Source organism: Dipodomys ordii, unplaced genomic scaffold (assembly GCF_000151885.1).
Source record: "Dipodomys ordii isolate 6190 unplaced genomic scaffold, Dord_2.0 Scaffold60, whole genome shotgun sequence".
Lineage (NCBI taxonomy): Eukaryota > Metazoa > Chordata > Mammalia > Rodentia > Heteromyidae > Dipodomys > Dipodomys ordii.
In genome coordinates this window covers 2,590,851-2,610,141 of record NW_012267276.1, presented here as the reverse complement: position 1 = coordinate 2,610,141, position 19,291 = coordinate 2,590,851, and the positions used below count along the sequence as shown (strand labels likewise).

The 19,291-nt window shown below is 38.8% G+C and overlaps 1 protein-coding gene across 1 annotated transcript in view; it reads left to right on the top strand.

Moving 5' to 3' along the window:
* The first annotated feature begins 151 nt into the window (after positions 1-151).
* Satb1 (SATB homeobox 1) overlaps positions 152-19,291 on the top strand; it is a 102,386-nt gene continuing 83,246 nt past the window's right edge. Inside the window, exon 1 of the mRNA XM_013022147.1 lies at positions 152-272. The gene's annotated coding sequence lies outside the window, so the exon portion shown is untranslated. The remainder of the gene's footprint in view (positions 273-19,291) is intronic.

Below are 19,291 nucleotides of genomic sequence, written 5' to 3'. Positions count from 1 at the left end.
CTCCCTCCTTCCCTCGGCCGGGCGCGCTCGCTCGCTCGCTCCGCGCCTCGCTCTCCCCTTTAAACGCCCACTTCGGATGGGGAAAAAAGACAACTTGAAGTCAAGTTGCAATTAACTTCCGCGGCAGCCGCAGCTCGGCGACGGCGGCGGCAGGAGAGGCAGCGAGCCGCCGCCTCGGGAGTCCGACGCCGGCGCGCCCGTCCGCCCCGGAGCCGCGCCCGCTCTCCGGCCCGCACTCGACGGACTCCGCTGCCCCCAGCGCTCATGCCTGAGTGAGTCCGGCTCCTTCGCCTCCCTCTCTCCCCTGCTCCCCCACGCGCTTTTCGCTCGGGTCCCATCTCGCTCGCTTTTTTTTCCCTCCCGGAACCGATCCAAACTTCTCGGGTAGCCCCCGTCTGGAGTGCCCGTGCTTGGGGGCGGCTCTGCGCCCCGGTGCGAGGCGCCTGGCGGCAGGGGGTCTCGCAAGCCCCCCTTCCCTCCCCGAGGGTGGGCTGCTGGCGAGGGGGACGGCGGCAGGGATGTGTGTGGGGGGGAACTGGAAGATAACCATGTGTGCTCTCTCTGGGTGTGGGCACTTAACACACCTGCCCGGCAGATCCTGCGTGCACAAAGTCAGGTCAGCTCTGTGGCCACTTTTAGAAGAGAAAGATCGAGGGGAAAAGGTCCAATGGGAGGGGGGCGGCCAGGGAGAAAAAAAAAAGGGGGGGGGAGAGCTGCTCCGTGCGCCCCGGGGCTGGGCTGGCCGAGGAAGTGTGTGTGAGTGTGTGTGGTGTGTGTGTTATCCGGCCAGACCGCGAACCGCTCAGCATCCCTGTCCAGCCTATTCCCCGCCGGCCCCGCTCCGTCCAGCACGCCTGCCCGCGAGCGGCCGCCGACAGGGGCCGGAGAAGTTTGCGGCAACTTCTGCATCCCGAGAGCCACTCGGGCGCCCAAGTTGGAGCTCGGAGTTTGCAAGCTGAAGCCTTGTGCGTTTCGAGCCCGCGGCGGCTACGGCGAGGTGGGCCGTGGAGGGGCTGGTAGCTTGAGTGCGGGTTTAACCGAGCTGGGCTGGAGGCGGAAGGAAGGGCTGCGCTCTTAGAAGGGGCCCCGCAGCACAGGTGCAGCTTCGGGGGGTCTCCACCGCGTCTCCTCCTGCCTGGCAGCCTGGAGCGCAACGCTCTTTGCTGGGTGCTTCTCCACCGTCAAAGGCGCCCGTGTGGCTTTTGGGGAAATACGCAGAGAGGGACTAGGCGGACTGGTGGTGGCCGGACCAGGGAGTGATTGACACGTGCTTATCGAGGCAGAGGTGGGAGCCAGATCCTCTTGGGATGACCCCCAGAAGCTCGAGAAAGGAGAGCGGTGTAGAGCGAGCTCTGGTTGGAGGTTTGGGCTCTGGCCTCAACTAGGGCCAAATTTCATTTCTGAGTGTCAACCATAGGGTCATCTCCAAAGTGCCCTGCTCCACAACTTTTGACCTCCTCGCCCTTCTTGGGACAACTTTCTCAGCTGCATTCGGGATTTCCAGGCAAGTTGTTTAAGATTTGCACTCCACATGATTATAAAAGGAGGGACAGGGAGTGGAAGAGAAAGACGCCCAGTGCCCTGGAAGAGAACCTGTCTGCCCCGGTTGAATTGGGGTTCCAGGTTCACGTCTTAGGAAGCCTGAGGTCCTGACTTTCCTAAAGAGTATAGAGGAAGAGGACTTTGAATGCAGAGAATACATTTCTGGGCTCCGTGTCAGGTTTTTGTCTTAAAGCAGTCTCTGGAATTTACAGCGTTTGTGCTATCGAGAGAGTAACTCGCCCGTGGAAACTTTAATAGAAAGGTACACTCTGTCCAAAGTGGATTTTTCTGGGAATTGTGAGATTTCGTCTATAGTGCAATGTTGCGGCGATAAATAAATAAAAGCTCCCCATTTTTCAGTCTGAAGAAAGGCAAGGTTGAGGTTTCTTGCTCTAAAACCTTTCTGACTCTCTTTTGCGGTGCCAGTGCTGTGGTTTAGCAGGGTTCCTTTATTTCCATTGCATATTATTTTAGCAGAACACTAGTACATTCATACACTGGCTGCTCCAGTCTGCTGGCAAACATTAGCATTCAAGCTTACATTTTTGACAAATGTGCAGACAGGAATAGCATGAATAGGCATCTTAAATATTAACAACCTAAGCATCTGTTGTGAAACAAATTTAATATATTTACTCTGTTTTTCTCACATTGTTAGAAAAGGTTATAATAAGTGCATAATTCCAACTTTAGTTAGCAGAAGTAACCGGCTGTATCTTTCCCTACCTCTCCAAGTGTTTAACACAATCATCAGACAGAAAGACTTTAATTAACTTGGTTAAGCACAATATTAAATACACTTTAGACTATATACATACTACAGGAACACCTAACAGGAAAATGCAGAGCAGGCATCCTGTTTGTGCACATTTTAAATGACTACGCATTTTGTAAATACACCAAATATGTTGATTCTCCATCTCTACTTGACACTTATTACTTCATATTTGTTCTAATGGAAACAATGTTTTAAATGTAGAGTTGTTCAGTCAGATGTAATACATAATATGTAAACAGTAGCTATAAAATACAAAGCATTGTTAAATTTGAATATGGCTACATCTAACAAGATTATGCAAGAGAAATAAAATCACTGCTCAATTTTGCATTCCTTTCTGAATAATGAATACAAATGATGAAGAAAAAACATCAGGGATTTCCCTTCTAGAGTACCAGCTTCTAAAATGTGTGTGTGTGGTGGGGGGGGGGGGAGCTTGAAAAAAAAAAGATAAAGCAAACCTAAAGAACTTCCCAAAGTTTGAATAGTTATTTTCAGAATCAATGCATTCCTCATTTTCCCACAAGCTGAAATATGTAATAAATAATAGTTCTTTGTATGGAAAAGTATTCAAAAGGAATGTCTTTTGTTCAGTTGTTGTAATAAATTAATACATTCTTTGGTTGATAATCTACAAAAGTGGTTCTTTTGTCTCCCAGCATCTTCCACACAACAACAAAATGAATATTGGTTTATTTCTACAGAAATATCTGTTGCCAGATTATATCAACCTGTGACTGAATAAGATAGGTTTTGCTGAGTGATAGTTAAGGAACATACATTACATTAGCAAGGTCTGACATATCTAGAAGAGAATCTCAGTTACTTTTTTCTTGTGACAGGTTGTGGATTGTAAATTAGGCCTAAAAGGTCAGGTGACAGGCACCTGTTCCTAATTATTGTAAAAATCTTTTGGTTACAAACACTATCAAGCTAAACACAACATAGATATACAGCAGGGACTCTATAAAACACTCTAGTGGCTTTCATCTGCTTACGAATTTCCAGAAGAGCCATACACAGATATGCCTTTTATACAAATATAGCATTTCTCCTATACATGTTGTCTTGGCTGATTGCAGCTAATATGATAGTAGTACTTGGATCTGATGAAGTACAAAGTGCATATGCCTATATCTTCTGATTATGTCTAGTCATATTGTAGTTGAGTGCAAAAAAAAAAGTTCTGTTGAGAACTTCTTTTTCAACTGTAGTCTGTTGGTCAATTATCAGAAGTTAGTTTCTTGTTTTAAACAGAAACCTCTCAAATTGCCTTTTAGACTTTGCAGATGGGTTCCCATGTTAAGTCATGCCACCAAATATTTTGCTTGATGCTCATCTAGAAGGGAAAATTAGTTGCTATAGATTGTCATAGCTTTGTGACATATATAAAACAGGAAGAAAACCACATTTTACATGCAGATTGTTAGGATATCCTCATCTGATCTTTAAACTTGCTACTTGTCTAAGGAACATTAGGGTTCCTTCTCTTGGGATTAGGGAATGGGGCATGCTTTCTCTGAATTGTTTACCTGTAGATGTTTCAGAAAACAAAATAAACCTAAGGTATAGAAAAAAAAAAGCTAGCACAAGGTTGCAAGACGCTAAAGGTGCCATTTGCTTTTAACTAGCAAAAAGAGGATTTTGAGTAAATTAGGTAGCTCAGATGGTTACATTCAGTTATTTAAACATATTCTTCATCTATTTTTTGGTTTTTAATAGTTTATGCTTAATATATAAAGTATTCATTTTCAGCATTTACGATCAGATTACAAAATAGTCATTACTCTTGCTTTTCAAATTGATTTGGTTCTCAAACTCCAAAACTCTGTGATGATTTTAACAAATTGACTTACAGTTTCACAGAATCGAGTTAAGTTAATTAATAGATCAGGCACGAAAAAAGTCATCCACGGTAGGGTATGTTTCTGGTAAAATGAAAGTTATATTTCAGCATGTTGAGCATCAGGCTAAAGTAATCTGTTCCTCGTGTGGAATGAACACTTCCTACTTTGAGCTAGCAGGCACCTACTGTTTATTTACGCTGCATTAAACTGACAGCTCAGCAATCAGAGGAAAAATATTACTTACCTTCCTGAAGTAAATACCAGTTTATAGGTTAGTGCATGTATTTATATTCCTGTCACCATTAAATAACGGCTCTGTCTCCATTTTAATATCTACCTATGCTACAATCCAGGGCTTCAGACTTTTCCTGGTTGGGAGTAGGGGGTCAAGAAGAATTTTTCTTACCATTTCCCAGTGGCAAATTTTAAAGAAGAGTAATTTCATCTTCTCATTTCTGTCATATGAGACCAGTTGGAAGAAATGTGATGTACTTTACTTGGCACACCTCAACTATAACATCAGCCCCCCCCCCAAAAAAAGAACCTGCAGCATGCCACTGAAAATAGTCATCTGAAAGCAACCTGAAGACAAATGTGTTCAAGCACATTCAAGTATATATTTGCTAAATTAGCTTTCTACAAAATTCCAAACAGATTAAACAATTTGATTCCTTAGATAATAATGGTGATAAAATGTCTTCCTTTGCAAGTCTTAGAAGGAACACTCCAGTTTTTAGTGGAGCTCTGCAAATAAGACTACAAAGTGGAGCTGGCTGGTTGATTGATTGATTGACTCTCATAGTTTGGCTCTGAAAATATTCTTCCTTTGTCTTCTTACTAATGTGCTGTCCTTAAAACAAGGAAGATGGCTATTTAAAAAATAATATTCATTATGCTAGCTGGTTTCTTTTGAATTAAATTCTTTTCTCTTTCAGGTCCCCCTTGAAATACTAAAACCCCTTTAAACTTGAATTCTAAAACTTATGATTAATGAGAAAATGTTTATTTCTGCTTAAATGATCCAAGAAGCTTTCACAATCATTGTCTATAGACGGTTGTCAATCTCTAATCACATATTCCACTGGCATCTGAACCCGAATATGGTCTTAATACAGGGAGCATATAAATCAAATCCGTTACACAGGGGTGTTTTCTCTCACTACACCAAGAAAAAAGTGTCTACTATAGTAATGTATATATTGCTCTGGACTGCCATTCTCAATGGTAAGTCTATTTAAACTTGATGTCTTTATAGAGTGTGATCAACACACATTATTTTGTACTTTTGATTTTATGCCAGTGGTACCTTTTGATGTTTATTTTTTAATTCTTTTTTAAGATCAGATATTTCATTGCAGAGTAAATAGATACAGATTGTGTGTGTGTGTGTGTATGTGTGTGTGTGTGTGTGTGTGTGTGTGTGTATTCAGGGTGAGATTTAGTAGTGTAGTATTTCGCTAGCATATTGGCCTATTTTTACTCTTTCAAGTTAGTCTGTATCACTGCCACAGTTATTGCATCTGAAGGTTCATAATAGAAATTTGATTCACTTCATTCAATGGACTTTCAGGGATGCAGTTAATTCAGTTAATGCAGTGATCTAGTTTAGTTAGGAGAGATTAAAATTAGTTAACTGGTACCCTTGGATTTATATCTCTAATTTCTTCTGAAAATTTTTCAGTCCAGATATTTGACATTTGGTAGGGAAGTATCTTGTAATTAAAAAAAAAATAAGAGTTGGTTCAATTTCCAGTAGAGGAAAGATCTTGCTGAATAAGACATTTAAATGTGCAGTATTTTACTATTGCTCATCCCTCATTTTAGAGCCTGCTTACTGTTGCATACATTGTTGCGTATCAAGGGGTTGCAGGTTCTCCAAATAAGGCTCAATGCTTGTAGTAGAGCAGATGTCAGGCTGCCTCTGGCTGTGCCTTTACTAGAACGTCTGTGGCCTGCTCCTCTGCTCTTCTACCCCCCCAGGTGTGCAGGAAGTAGAGGGCGTTGTACCCAGTAAAGTGGGTGGACTCTACCGAGAGCTATGACCTGATTTGTGACGCACCCCTCAGAACTGCAGAAATGGTCCAGCTGCTTCACAGGCAACTGGTAACCACCTCAGTTGGGGATGCTTCTGCCTTGCTAGCAGTGCTTTGCTGGTGAGAACTTCATCACTGACAGACACCTCATCAAAGACCTTTTCCCCCCCCACCTTTCCTCTAGGGCTAGATTGGGAGAACTGCTTCTCCTCTCTCCTATTTAGAGGGTAAGTGTCAGAAAGTTCCTGCTGTAGTCAGTTCCATAAGGAACTACAGCCACAGTGAGAGGCAGGCATTCTGTGTCGGGGAAGTCTCTGCCTTGGGATATTGCTTTATTTTAGCTATAGATGATTTGAGACCAGATACCAAGGAAAAGTTTCAGCGGTCATTGCTTTTGGGGGTGTGAAATATGATGAAAGTCTCCTAGGGGAAAATTCCTAGTCTTTATTTCCTTGAAATATTTAAAGAAAAATAGTCAATGACCGGTGTGATGGGGGATTCTTTCAACATTTTCCTGGAAGCCAGGCATTGTAGTTGAGTTGATTGCTAGAGAGTCCACTATGGTCTTATCCAATGGTTTCTGATATGCTATTAAGAGCAGTAAAGGATAATCTGGCTTTTTAATGTTTGTAATATTGAGGACTTTTAAGGTAAAAGAAGCTTTATGTTATAAATATTTTATTGTAATAAGTACAATAGATCTTATTGTATGCAGATATCTTTTAAAATGGAAGTAGCCTTAAATATAGCATATTCGTAATTAGCTGTTTTGATGTGGAATGCAATTGAGCTTTTCTGTTCCAGAGAGCCAGATACTGGAAATTATTGGAGATTAACCACAGAGCGATGTGATTCTTGGAATATATAGCAAGCCCTCTTTCCCACCAGGAAATATTTTATCAATGAATAAAGTAGAAACTCAAAATGCTTATGGTTCTAAACCTTAGAAGAATTTACAGGATTGATTAAAAAATGGTCTGTTTCCCATTATACTTTTCAAACTAAAGTGATACATGCCTGGTTTAATGGTAGACAGTTTCCAGACTGTGGGAGGAAACTCCCTTATTTTAATAACTATGCTTTAAACATTTTCTTAGAGGTGGGCTCATTTTGGGGTGGCTTAAGAGGACTAAAACACAATTTAGCACATTATCTTAAAAGTTTAAAAATGACAGCCTTAGTTTGTATGGAGTCATTGTATTTTAATAATACTGTATGCTTATTAGTGTTATTAGAGCAGTAGACAGTTAATTACAGCCTTTTCTGAGACATGTTAACTGTATATTAACAATCATGTTTAAAAAGAAAAAGAATGATGTATACTCTTACATACAAGCTGCTGCTTGCTTGAGTTAAAAAAAAGTCTTTTAGAATGTATGTAGTCAGATTTTTTTTGGGTCCAGAATCATGAAAGGTTTTCACTGAAGTAACTTCATTTAAACACTTTTCTCTGGGTTATAAAATTGTCTCTTTTTCTTTCTTTCTTTGTAATTAGTATTGGCTTGATGGCTTTTGCGAATGGTAGGAGAAACTGTTTCCCCCAGGAGTTTTAGTTTTCTATGTTGTTCCCCACATTTTCTTTTTATTTATTTTTTGATGACTTTGACCAACATAAACCATACCGAACTTGAGTTAGTCATTTTATATGTCTATGTATAGATATAATAACCTCTTTCTATATATAATGGAATTACTTTAAGCCATTGTTTCTTTAGTCAGATGATACTACAATTTCTATAACCCAATTTTTAAAATACGTTTCAACAGCTGATTGCAGTGGCATTTCTAAGATTATTTCATTAGCCCGATTTCAAATGTTGGTTTTAACAGTGGCTTCTGTCATTACAAAACAATGGCAGACTCAAACTACGGGGGTTTGAAGCTTAGATAATTCTGGCAAATGGGTTAAGTATTTTAATTCTTTTGATTAATTTGAATGTGTAGAGCTTGTGAGTTCTAATACAGCACTTTAAAACACACTAGCATCTCACCTTGTCAAGTCTGTGGGTGCTGCTGTTAATTTATTCCTACAAGGTACTGAACTGCAAAAAAGAATTAAGTGTAAGTTACATATCTGTGCTATCTTCAAGAAAAGAAACGACCAATAGCAGTCTATACCTTGTGTATAGTGAGCCATCATTAAAGGACTAGATTAATAATAGATTAACTATTGGCTATGGCTTGTGCTGAGAAAAATTTGCTGGGAAAACCAACTTTTTTTCACTCTATTTTCCTGTTTTTTTACTGGGGTTATCTGAGCACTTAATATATACATGCCTCAGTTTTCTGGGTAATTGGAGGCTTTTCTTCTTTAACTGTATGCTCTGTCATTTTTTCCCCCTTTTTGACAGTAGCACCAGGTTGTTTGTCCTTATCATCTGACCTTCAGGATGAGGGTAAGTATCTCTGTTGAGATTCCTGGTCCTTTGGTGTCTGGTTCTGGAGATGAACTATACCAGAGTCAACAGAGCTCATCCTGACTTCCCTGAAGTTGGGTCACCATTAGTGGTCTTTCTGATCTTCCGGAATCAAAAATACTATGGTGAATTGACTTCTACCTGTTCTTTCCTGCAATAGTGATTTTTTTCAGGATTTTATTGGATAAATATCAGCTATGATTATTACCTAAACAAACTTTCTATTTACTGTAGCTATGTCTGTTGTTTAGAAAATGTCATAAAATTCAGGGTGTTTCTATTAATGAAGAGTTTGCTCCATTCCTAAAACCAACACTAGGCTTTCAATGGGACTGTGTTAGCTGCATCTAAAACATTCTGAGAAGTTCTATTTTCTGAAAGTGGTCTACAAAAGACACTTCCTTTTAACATTTATTTTCTTTTTAAAATGCATGGGACTATTAAGTCACACAAAGGAAAATACTCTGTAGCTGGTGTGATGCTGTGTGACCTATTACATGTGACCTATTACATGATCGTGCACATTCTGTCTCTTTAAAAACACAGTCTCCTCTATTTGCCCTATTAATTGTTGATATGTTGCCATCCACGAGACAAAAATTAGAGCTGTAATTAAATAATCATGTGATGCTCCTTAGTGCCAGTGAGAGCAAACTCATTTTTCCAGGCCCTGATGGTCACTGATTATTGTATTACCACTGGCTTGCTTTATTTGTTTATTTTTAATGGTGCTCTATCTGAGGCTTACCTAACTACTGTCCTTTTCAAAATTAAAGAAAGTAGCAGACATTCAGTCAGTTAATTGGCTAGAGGTCCTCAGGGATCTAAGGTACACGTACCTTTTTTTGCTTTTGGTCACCTGGTAGGTTCTTTGGGGAGGCTGCATCACTGGTATGGTCGCCTGCCATTTAATTTACACTGGTGTTTTGGCTGGGATGGAGGCATATGGGGAATGCCAGGAGAATTACAAAAGGAGCTGGGTATTAAAATTCAGAAATGATTAAAATTGAAATAAAAGGATGCTGCTTCTTTGCCAGTGCTCTGGCAGTCATAATGACACATAGAGATTAGTTCCCACCTTCATATTTTCCTTCTTTCTCATTTCCTCTTGTTTATTGTTGACACATTTTCCTTATGTCTGTCTCTCTCTTTTCTCTCTTTCTGCACCATTGTGACTCTATCCTTCTCCCTCTCTTTCCTTGAGCATGGAGAAGCCTACTTAACCTTATTATAACAATAACAGAATAGGTTATTAATATTTAATATGCACATGATTAAAATTTCTTTCCCTTAAACATAGGTCAGCTGTATTATTATTAACCGGCATGTAATTTTTCATTTAAAATATTCTCAGCCCTGCCTTGCTGTTTCTAGAATGTAGTCTACTTTAGTAGTGATTTAATATATAATGTTTAGAAAACTGTGGTCGGCTAGTGAGAAAAGAACTTACCAGTCATGGATAATCAATTATGCATGAATTCAAATGTAACAGATGGAATCTGGTGAGTTAAAGTTTCTCTTTGCTTTAGTGGGTTTTTTTGTTTGTTTGTTTGACACCTGTCTCTTATATATAGATAAACATCTAGTGTAGCATGTGAGAAATTTCCTTGTAACTTTACTTTCTCATTAAAGCAATCTTTTCTTCTTCTTCTTCAATTAAATGTAAAGGCAGAGAAATGTCTTACAGATGATGAGATTCTGTCCCAGCATTCTGTAGATATGGAATCTGATCATGCTGAATGAACAGAGTCTCTTAGCTAGATACTAGTGTAGGAAGCAAGACCCCAAACCTCGGTCCTTTTTCAACCTTTCCTCCACTACTTTTTCCACTATATTATTTATCCTCCCCCCACCCCTTTGAAGTATTGTTCTAAGTGTGGGTTTTAAAGGTTTCTGGTGAAAACAGTGATAGCCTACTTTTAAATTGTGGTACACTCCCTTGTATGAGATGCAGAAAGTATCTGTGTACTTGTTTCATTTGATTGTATCATACATGTACACATTTTAATACTTGGATGTTGGCCAAACAGTTGGATTTCTCTAAGCTATTAAGAATGCCACAAGATTTGGTTTTATATCCTTAGTGTGGCAGATGCCAGTCTCAAAGATGCACTTATATTTTGCTTGAAGCTTTTGTAAATTTGTAGTGATAAATTCCCTTTGTGCAAAGAGAACTAAAAACTTGTTTTAGAGGGCCTGAGAACCCCCAAGGAGAGATAAGAAGTTTCATTTTCATTAAATAGAACGTCAATATGTAGTGCTTCTTCAGTTGTAGAAGTAATAGGAAGACAGTGGGTACTGGCCATTTTTGAAGCAGTGCAGTCTCTAAACAGTGACAGGCTGATCCTGTCAACATTTTTCATAAGTATACTGCTGTTTCTTTCCCATGGTGTGTGTGTGTGTGTGTGTGTGTGTGTGTATGAATATACGTGAAAAGGTCTCTACAAAATAAAAATAATTGATTAAAATAGCCCCGAGGCTCTCTATTTCTTCTTTTTTATGTTGTAGCATTATTTTATACTTTTTTCTTTCTATGAGTTGGAAATTTGTATGCGAACTTATAGTTCATGTCACTTATGACTTAAGTTTCACAATAAACACACTAATAAAGAGGTGATAAGATAGGTAACCTAGGTATGCTTTAGCTATACTGTGGAGCTGTCTTTTAAATATTTTACTTAATGCTTGCACACTTAAAGACATATACTTTTAAATTATTTTCTCTGTGTATCAATATTCCCTAGTTGTGCATATCAGAAATATACATATAGATATAAATTTCAATAAAATATGATTTATAAATGAGTTTGCAATTAATTTACAACTCCATAGAATGTAAAAGTTGCTAATATAAATTCAGTAGAAAAAGATAAGTAATACAGAAGATAGGACAGAATATCATAAGAAAAGGTGATATTTCTAATGGTTGTATATGCAGTAAATAATCCTTATCACTCTCATTAAAAGTTACTGACAAAATTAATTTGAAAGCCTTCACATTTTTCCTTTTATTTAAAACACAGAATCTAAAATATTTAAATACTTTACTTTAAAATATTTAAATACTTTATTATAGAGACTAAATTTATGCAGTTTTTATAAGTGTAAGTGTGCCTTATGTACTGTTGAACAGAGAAAGTGTTCTAAGTCATGAGTGGACTTAATCTTTACCCATGAGCTATATCTCAAAAGCATTTTAGGACTTCCTCTCATCTTACCTGCTTTGCCTATGGGTGCTTCTCCTCTTTTGCAAAGATATTGTATTGAATAAAACCTTAAAAGAGGACCATCTTTCTGCAGTGGAGGACCCTCAAATTTGGGTGAGATCCTGGTGTCTAATTACCAATCTATGTTAATTATCCTTGGGTCAGACATTCATCATACAAATTAATTACCTTGCATAGAAAGGAAAGTGGCTCCTAGCAGTGGAAAGTTGAGGTAGGAGGGAGGTTCAGTGAGTGTGTTGTAGTTCATTGTTTTTCTGAAGCTTGGCGTGATATTTTAATGGTAACATATTTCTCACAATCTGAGGCTAGCCAAAAGAGTATTCTGCCTATTTTAAGTTTTTTTTTACTGTAATAAAAGATATGTAACAAAATATTCCATTTTGGTGGTCTTCAAACATACAGCTCAGTGACATTAATGACATTGACACTGTGGCATAACTATCACCACAGTCTGTTTCTAAATCCTTTCTGTTTGCTCAGATAGAATGTGTTTTCTTTTGAATTAAACTTCCCTTTTGCTTTAGCAACTTCCAAGCATTATGGTGGTATTTTATCACTGCCCAGTTGTGAAGTACTTGTCTCGGGTGCTGGCTTTCCTTTTTAGCGGACAGTCCTTGCTTAGTGTCTGGTACCATTGAACTTGGCAGTACAGTATCAGATATCGCCTTTAGCTGATGCTCCCACAAAATGACCTAGACTAGGATTCGGGCCTTGGTAACTTCCAATTCTTTCTCCCTAGAACCAAGATAGGGAAGAGTAGCAATAATGTGTACATCTCGTAAGGACATTTGATTGATTTGCTTTGGCTAATATTAGGGGCGAGTTTCTGATTGGCTCTCTTGGAAATAAAATCACTTGAGCTTCCTGTGAGTTTCAGAGTCAAGCAGGGTTTGTGGTGCCTTGCAATTGGCTTCAGGGCCTGCATGATTGGTGTGAATACTCCTGCTCAAGTGTAGTGACTTACTGTAGAAATGAATTAAACAGTTTTCAGCTGTTCATGGAGAAGCACACTCAAGACTGAATCATTTATTTTTGTTGGAGGGGGAAATCATATTTAACTATGTTGCAAGAAGAATTAAAGGAAACTCATTCGGATGGTTCTGGCTCCAGCAAATAATAGGCTGGTTTTAGAACTGTACTTCCATGTGTAATTTTGTGGTTAGTTGCTTATGTCTGTGATGATAAATCACATACCTGCACAGGATTTCTGGCACCCTGGTAAATCTCAAGCAAATGCCCAAATGCTAATTTATCATGGTTCCCCAAACAGCCTCTGTTCACCCAATCAATGATCTAATAGCTTGCCTTCCACTACCTTCCCCCTTTTAAACCTTTGTTTGAAACAAGTGACCTTCCTGCATGTACATTTAATAAATTTTGACTTAGTGCTTGGTCCTAGAACAGACTTATCTTTTCTATGTGCCCCCAGGATTAAGTGAAAAAACTTCACCTTAGAGTATCCAAACAGGCACATTTGATTTTCCTGTTCTCCAGTAGATTACTAAAGTTGTCTGTATTTCTGAATCATGCCGAGAGCTTTAAAACTCTGAAGGCTGAGCTCCGACCCTTATCCATCCTGATTTGGCGGCTGTGGGGTGCAGGCTGGAAGTCCTGCTATGATCTCAGCACCTGGCTTCACTTCCTAAGATTGTTAAACAGTATTCTTAGCACCCACTTATAAGCTCATAAGAACAGTTCAGGAATTTGTCCCCTATAGTGGCAATCATAGTAAAAGACTCCAGCAATCTTTACATACCCAACCTCAAAATGCTTAGAGCCATGCATTTGGAGGTATAGACATATGAATAAATAAGAAATGTCACATGGCAAGCAAGACGTATACTGTGATAGAAGGTCGAAGGAAGTACACGACAAAGGAGCAGGCATTGGACAAAGGGGCAAAGCAAGCTGTCTGTTCAAAGAGATAACAGCAACAAGACCCCCAAATGAGGAAGAGCAGGAAGGGCATTCCCCTTCTAGAGCCAGGCAACAAAATGAGGCATCCCGAACACTCAAGTATTTTGGTAGTAATTGCTAGATGGGTGGAATCAGTGGGCAATTGCAAACATCTTTTCTGCTGAGTGCAGTGGTTCCCTCCTGAAGGCCTGTGAAATGCAAGCTACTCCAAGGGCTGAGATTGGGAAGATGACAGTTCAAGGCCAGCCTAGGCAAAATGATCTCTTGATAGAAAAAATTCGTCCCGGTGGTGCATACCTGTTATCCAAGCTATGTACCCATGCATACATAGGATCATAGCACATCTTGTCCCCTGTAAAAACTCTGGCAAAACTAACCAGAGAAAGAAAGACCAGAGGCATGGCCCTAAGTTCAAACTCCAGTATTGGGGGTTGGGGGGGAATAATCCAATCTTGAATATAAGATATAAGCACTAGTTTTGATGGAATTATTACTATTGTGCCTTGTCAAACAAATGATTCAAACCAACATCCATGGAAAGAAAGGTAGCTTTAGAGTTTTTTGTTTGGTCACTTTTTGGCAATAAAAGAAGTACTGTTTCTGAGGAAAAGGCCTCCAAGTATTGTCAGTTTCTAGAAAGCAGCTATGTGGCTGTTCCTTCCCAGATCTCCCAAAACAAGAATAAATGGGGCCTTGGCTTTTTCTGCTATTAAGATCATACCACAAATTATCATTGAGTATTTACATGTGCTGTAAAGTAATTAGGAAACAACTTTGATACCTATCAGTCTGTTTATAACCAAAATTCATCTCATTTGGGAAAGAGAAACAAAAGCAAAAACTGTTATGCCCTGGGTTTAAAGTTCATTATCACTCCCCTTTTATCTCTCCTGCAACATTTTCAATCTTTTGTCTTTATTTCCTGCAGTATTAAAGTATTTGTGTGGCATCTGAATGCTCTTTTATTTGAGCTGGTACCTACAATGGAAACTTCAAAAGAACCATTTCTAAGAGCAGTTGTGCTTGCTTGCTTAATATGAGGGCAGAGGTATGGGTGGGAATAACTGTGGTTAAGTTCACCTATGAGATTTTTTTTATGTGTATGTCAATCCTGGAGCTTGAACCTGACCAGGGCTTAGGCACTGTCCCTAAGCTGCTTTTGCTCAAGGCTAGCACTCTATCATTTGAGCCACAGTGTCATTTTGGGCTTTTTCTTTTTTTCTTTTTTTTTTGGTCGGTTGTGGGGCTTGAACTCTGGGCCTGGGCGCTGTCCCTCAGCTCTTCAGCTCAAGGCGAGCGCTCTACCATTTGAGCTACAGCGCCACTTCCGATTTTGGGCTTTTTCTGTGCATGTCCTGAGGAACCAAATCCAGGGCTTCATGCATGCTAGGCAAGCACTCTATCACTAAGTCACATTCCCAGCACACCTATGAGATTTTTTTAAATGCTCAAGGAAAGGAGCATTTGGGGAAAAATGCATATTATTGCAAATGTAATATGAAACAAATCCTTTCAGGTACAGGCATGCCTAGAAATTGTCTTAAATTTGTGTTCAGCAGTCCACAAGTCTAATTTCTTGCAACTTCTCAGCTCTATGTGCTAATTCAAAAGTGGGAAATGATCTTGATTCAGACATAGGATGTCTGGAACCATTCGGCACTGGACTGGTGTTTAGTCATCTAGGAGCTTGCTATGTAAATGCTGTCCAATAGAACTTTTTGCACTGAGGAAGTTTTCCCTAATCACACTCTCTCTTATGATAGCAACTAGCCACATGGAGCTATTGAGCACTTAAAAGATGATGAGAAACAAATGCATACATTTTGGATGATTTTAATTAATTTAAATTTAAATGATAAAACCACCTTCTTCACTGTTCCTCTACACTTTTGCAACCTCTGAAAGAATTGCAATGCAATTAGTAGTGAAAATTGGTTGACAATGATATTGAGCCTTTGCTCTTACATAGTCATTCATAATGTACGTATTATACAGATGTTTCATTAAGTTCCTGATATTGTCGCAGCGTGCAGACAATGTGCAGTGTGCACTCATAGGACTCGAAGTCTAATAAGGAAGATATTTGGTAAACTAATAATTATTCGAACTCTTAATTGATTAAGACTATGATGGCTTCTAAAAGACAAAATACAAGATACTGTAGTGAATATGTAATGGGGACGAGAACATCATGAAGCTTTAGTCAGAGTTTAGTAAGAGAAAAGCATGAGGCCGCCTTCTCAAGTTACACCAAATTGAAGGCTGGTTCAGGTTGGCTGCAAAGATCCACAGCTTTCACAGTGAAATACTTCCCAGGTGTCATGCCATGACCTCCAAAGAGATTTGTCCATTGAAGCTACATGCACACACATACTGCAGACTTATGAACCTGAGCAGTTGTGACGATGTCGGTCATAGATAATATGTGATAAGAGAGTGCAAATGTTTACCGGATGTCGTATTTCCTCTCCAATGTATGTTTTGACAAGGTTGTTTGGGCTGTAGCCCCAGTGTTTCCTCCCTGCTCATACAAATTGGTATTTGGTCCATTCAAGAAATGATGTGGAAATTAGTCCTGACATCCCAGACAGACAAAGCAAGACACATGACAGCAAAACATATGGCTCGAATAGACATCCATATATGGCCAACACAGACCATATTCCCAGAAACTCATACACGGAAAACACCACCTGCAGCTAAAGCCAAAAAACAAAGAGTTGATGTGACAAAAAGAGCAATGTGTTACATAAATCGTGCTGCTTTAAAAGTATAGAGATAGCCAACTATATTTGAATCAAAAAAAGATGTCCTTAGAAAATGCTATAGTGGTAAGCATTGCTTTACTAGCACAGTCACTGGCGGAGTTGCTATATCCTAAATGCACTCAAATTCGAAATCTTTTTCTGTTTATTACAAATATATGTGCCATTCAGAACTCTGAATGTGTTTTAATGCTTTCAGATATCTGCCTGCATATTTATCTTAATACGATGCCATTTGAAACATGCAGTAATTCTCTCATTAAGTTTTTTTTAAATAGTGTATATCTTCTACAATATTTTATTTCTCCCTTCATATTTTCAGTATGAAATGTCTTCACGAGAGACAAAATTGATGCATTCTGATGAAATGTATGTCCACATGTTAAATAGTTCATGCATTTAAGTTGTAATATTTCATGATCCTTCAAGTTTTCTATTATGATAGCAAGATTTATAAAGTTTATTTTGTTTTAATTTTAAAAAGTATTTGTGTCTTTGTTAAATATATCTGAGTAGAATCAGTTGATATTTTTGCCTCACCTTTCCATGACAGATTATGTTAACATATACAAGGTAATCCCAATTACTTTTTTTTTTTCTTCTTTATTTTGATCTAGCTTTACACTGGATAGTATTCAGTGACTATAATGAATACCTAAGTTCACTGATACAGCATACTACTAGGATATAAACCACAGTGTGCCATTTTACCTCTATCGTTTATAATCATATAGTTCTGGAATAAAGAATACGCTTTAGGAAAAATTAATGTGTACATGTGATTGATAGAGTCATGATTGTACTGTATTGTTGCTATTTATAATAAAGTCATTATTAGATGCCTTTATGCTCATTCCGCTTATCATTTTTCAAGACAGTCCTTATTACACACTTTTATGGTTTATGTTTATGAATAGGTTTGTGATTCTGGATAAAAGACATAAAGACTATTAATTCCTATGTTACATTAGCATTGATCATGTCATTAGTAGACTTAGGCAATCAGGAGGCATTTTGTCTGATTTATTTGTGTAAAATGACTGTATAAACATTGACGACATTTCATGCCAATATGTCTTTAAGACTGATATTTTCAGTAACCTTTTTTTAAGTGTTCTTTTCTCTGAGCTCAAACTTTTTCTTTTTTTAGATATGCAATCTGAAGTGACATTGCATGGGTAAAAGACATATGACATATTCTTTTGGAGTCCAATATAATTTTTAAAATTAAATTTTATTTTTTGTGCCAGCACTCGGGGCTTGAACTTGGGGCCTTGTGGTACTTGCTTGGCCTTTTCTGCTTTAAGGAGGAGGCTCTACCATTTGATCCAAACTTCCACTTCCTGACTTTTGTTTTAAAAGTCTTTTGTTTCTGTTTTTAAACTTGTTCGGCAGGATACCACAATACATTGTCCTTAATGAAAACAAGTCAGCTTTCAATGAAATTTGTTAAGCATTGCCAATTGAAGCAACTGCTGAAATACCCATGTTGGAAATTCAATTTTAACCGATCATATTGAAAAATATCATTGTCATTATAGAGATGGTATTTTTTTCTATTATCAAAGATCTTTTAAAGTAAGTTTAATTTCTATCCACAGTACAAACTCCCACAAATTGTTCCAATTTTCCACATTTTTGTATTTCCTTATTCAAATTTCTTTAAAGTAGCCTCTTCCTATATTTAAATATTTTAAAATGAAGTAGGCTGTTGAGTGAAGATTGCATTGAATTACTTTTCTTGTTTGGGATGCTGTGTTTTATGTGGATCACATCTTTCATCTTTTGCTCAAGACTTTGCCAATATGCAAGTTTTCTTTCCTCGACTGTAACTTTTCTAGTTTGTGGGGGAAACTTGGGTGATGGTAAAGTGATTTGTTCTCATTGTATTTCTCCTCAATTTATCCCCCCCCACCCCATAATTTCCATCACTTGATTTTCTACCAAGTCTTCTGCTTTTCTTAGATTTCTCGTGTAAACAGTGTGCTGAAGCGTGCATTGGTAGCTTTAAAGAGCTCAATTTGCATATTTCTCTCTTATCTCAGTACTTGTGCTAACTTGTTGCTTTTTAAAATGTGCAACAAAACGTTTATCTAATTTTTCTTTTTCCTACCAGTGTGTTCTAAACAAGAATGCTGATAACATTGTTGTTTATGATTAGCTGCCTTAAGGTGCTCAAATGATGGTAGTAAAGCCTAAGTAATGAACGCTGCATTTTCCATTTCCGAGATGTACTGCCCTTTATTTTTATACGGACTATATTTAATAGATTGTCTAACTAAGATCACTCAGGCGATAATGACCATTGATCTAACAGGGGAACTTTGCATCAGAAGTATTTACTGCTACTGGATACAGAAGCATTTACCTATCTCCTGTGTCCTGTCTTTTGCCGGACACCAATTATTTTAAGACGGATGACATCTTTTCCTTTACCATAGTATGTCAGGCCTTTTCCAAGTGACCCAAATCTGTTCCACTTGACCACGACAGGCCGCCTAGTTCTTCCTTCCAAGTGTCCCACGGCTCTGACTTACTGTCACTGTCGCTGTCAATGTTGACTCCGTAGTTCAGGGACCACCTTTCCTGGGGGGGAGAGGGGGGAGAAGGAGGGGGACGAGGTATTTGGGAGATCCTTTCTAGGCTCCCCGCCTTGACTGCCCGGCGAAGGTTTCCACGCTCCCCCACACTCCCCCGTGCTCCCCGGGAGGGCTCCACCCGCTCCCGGTTCCCTACGGCCACTTCCTGAAGTCACCTGCACACCC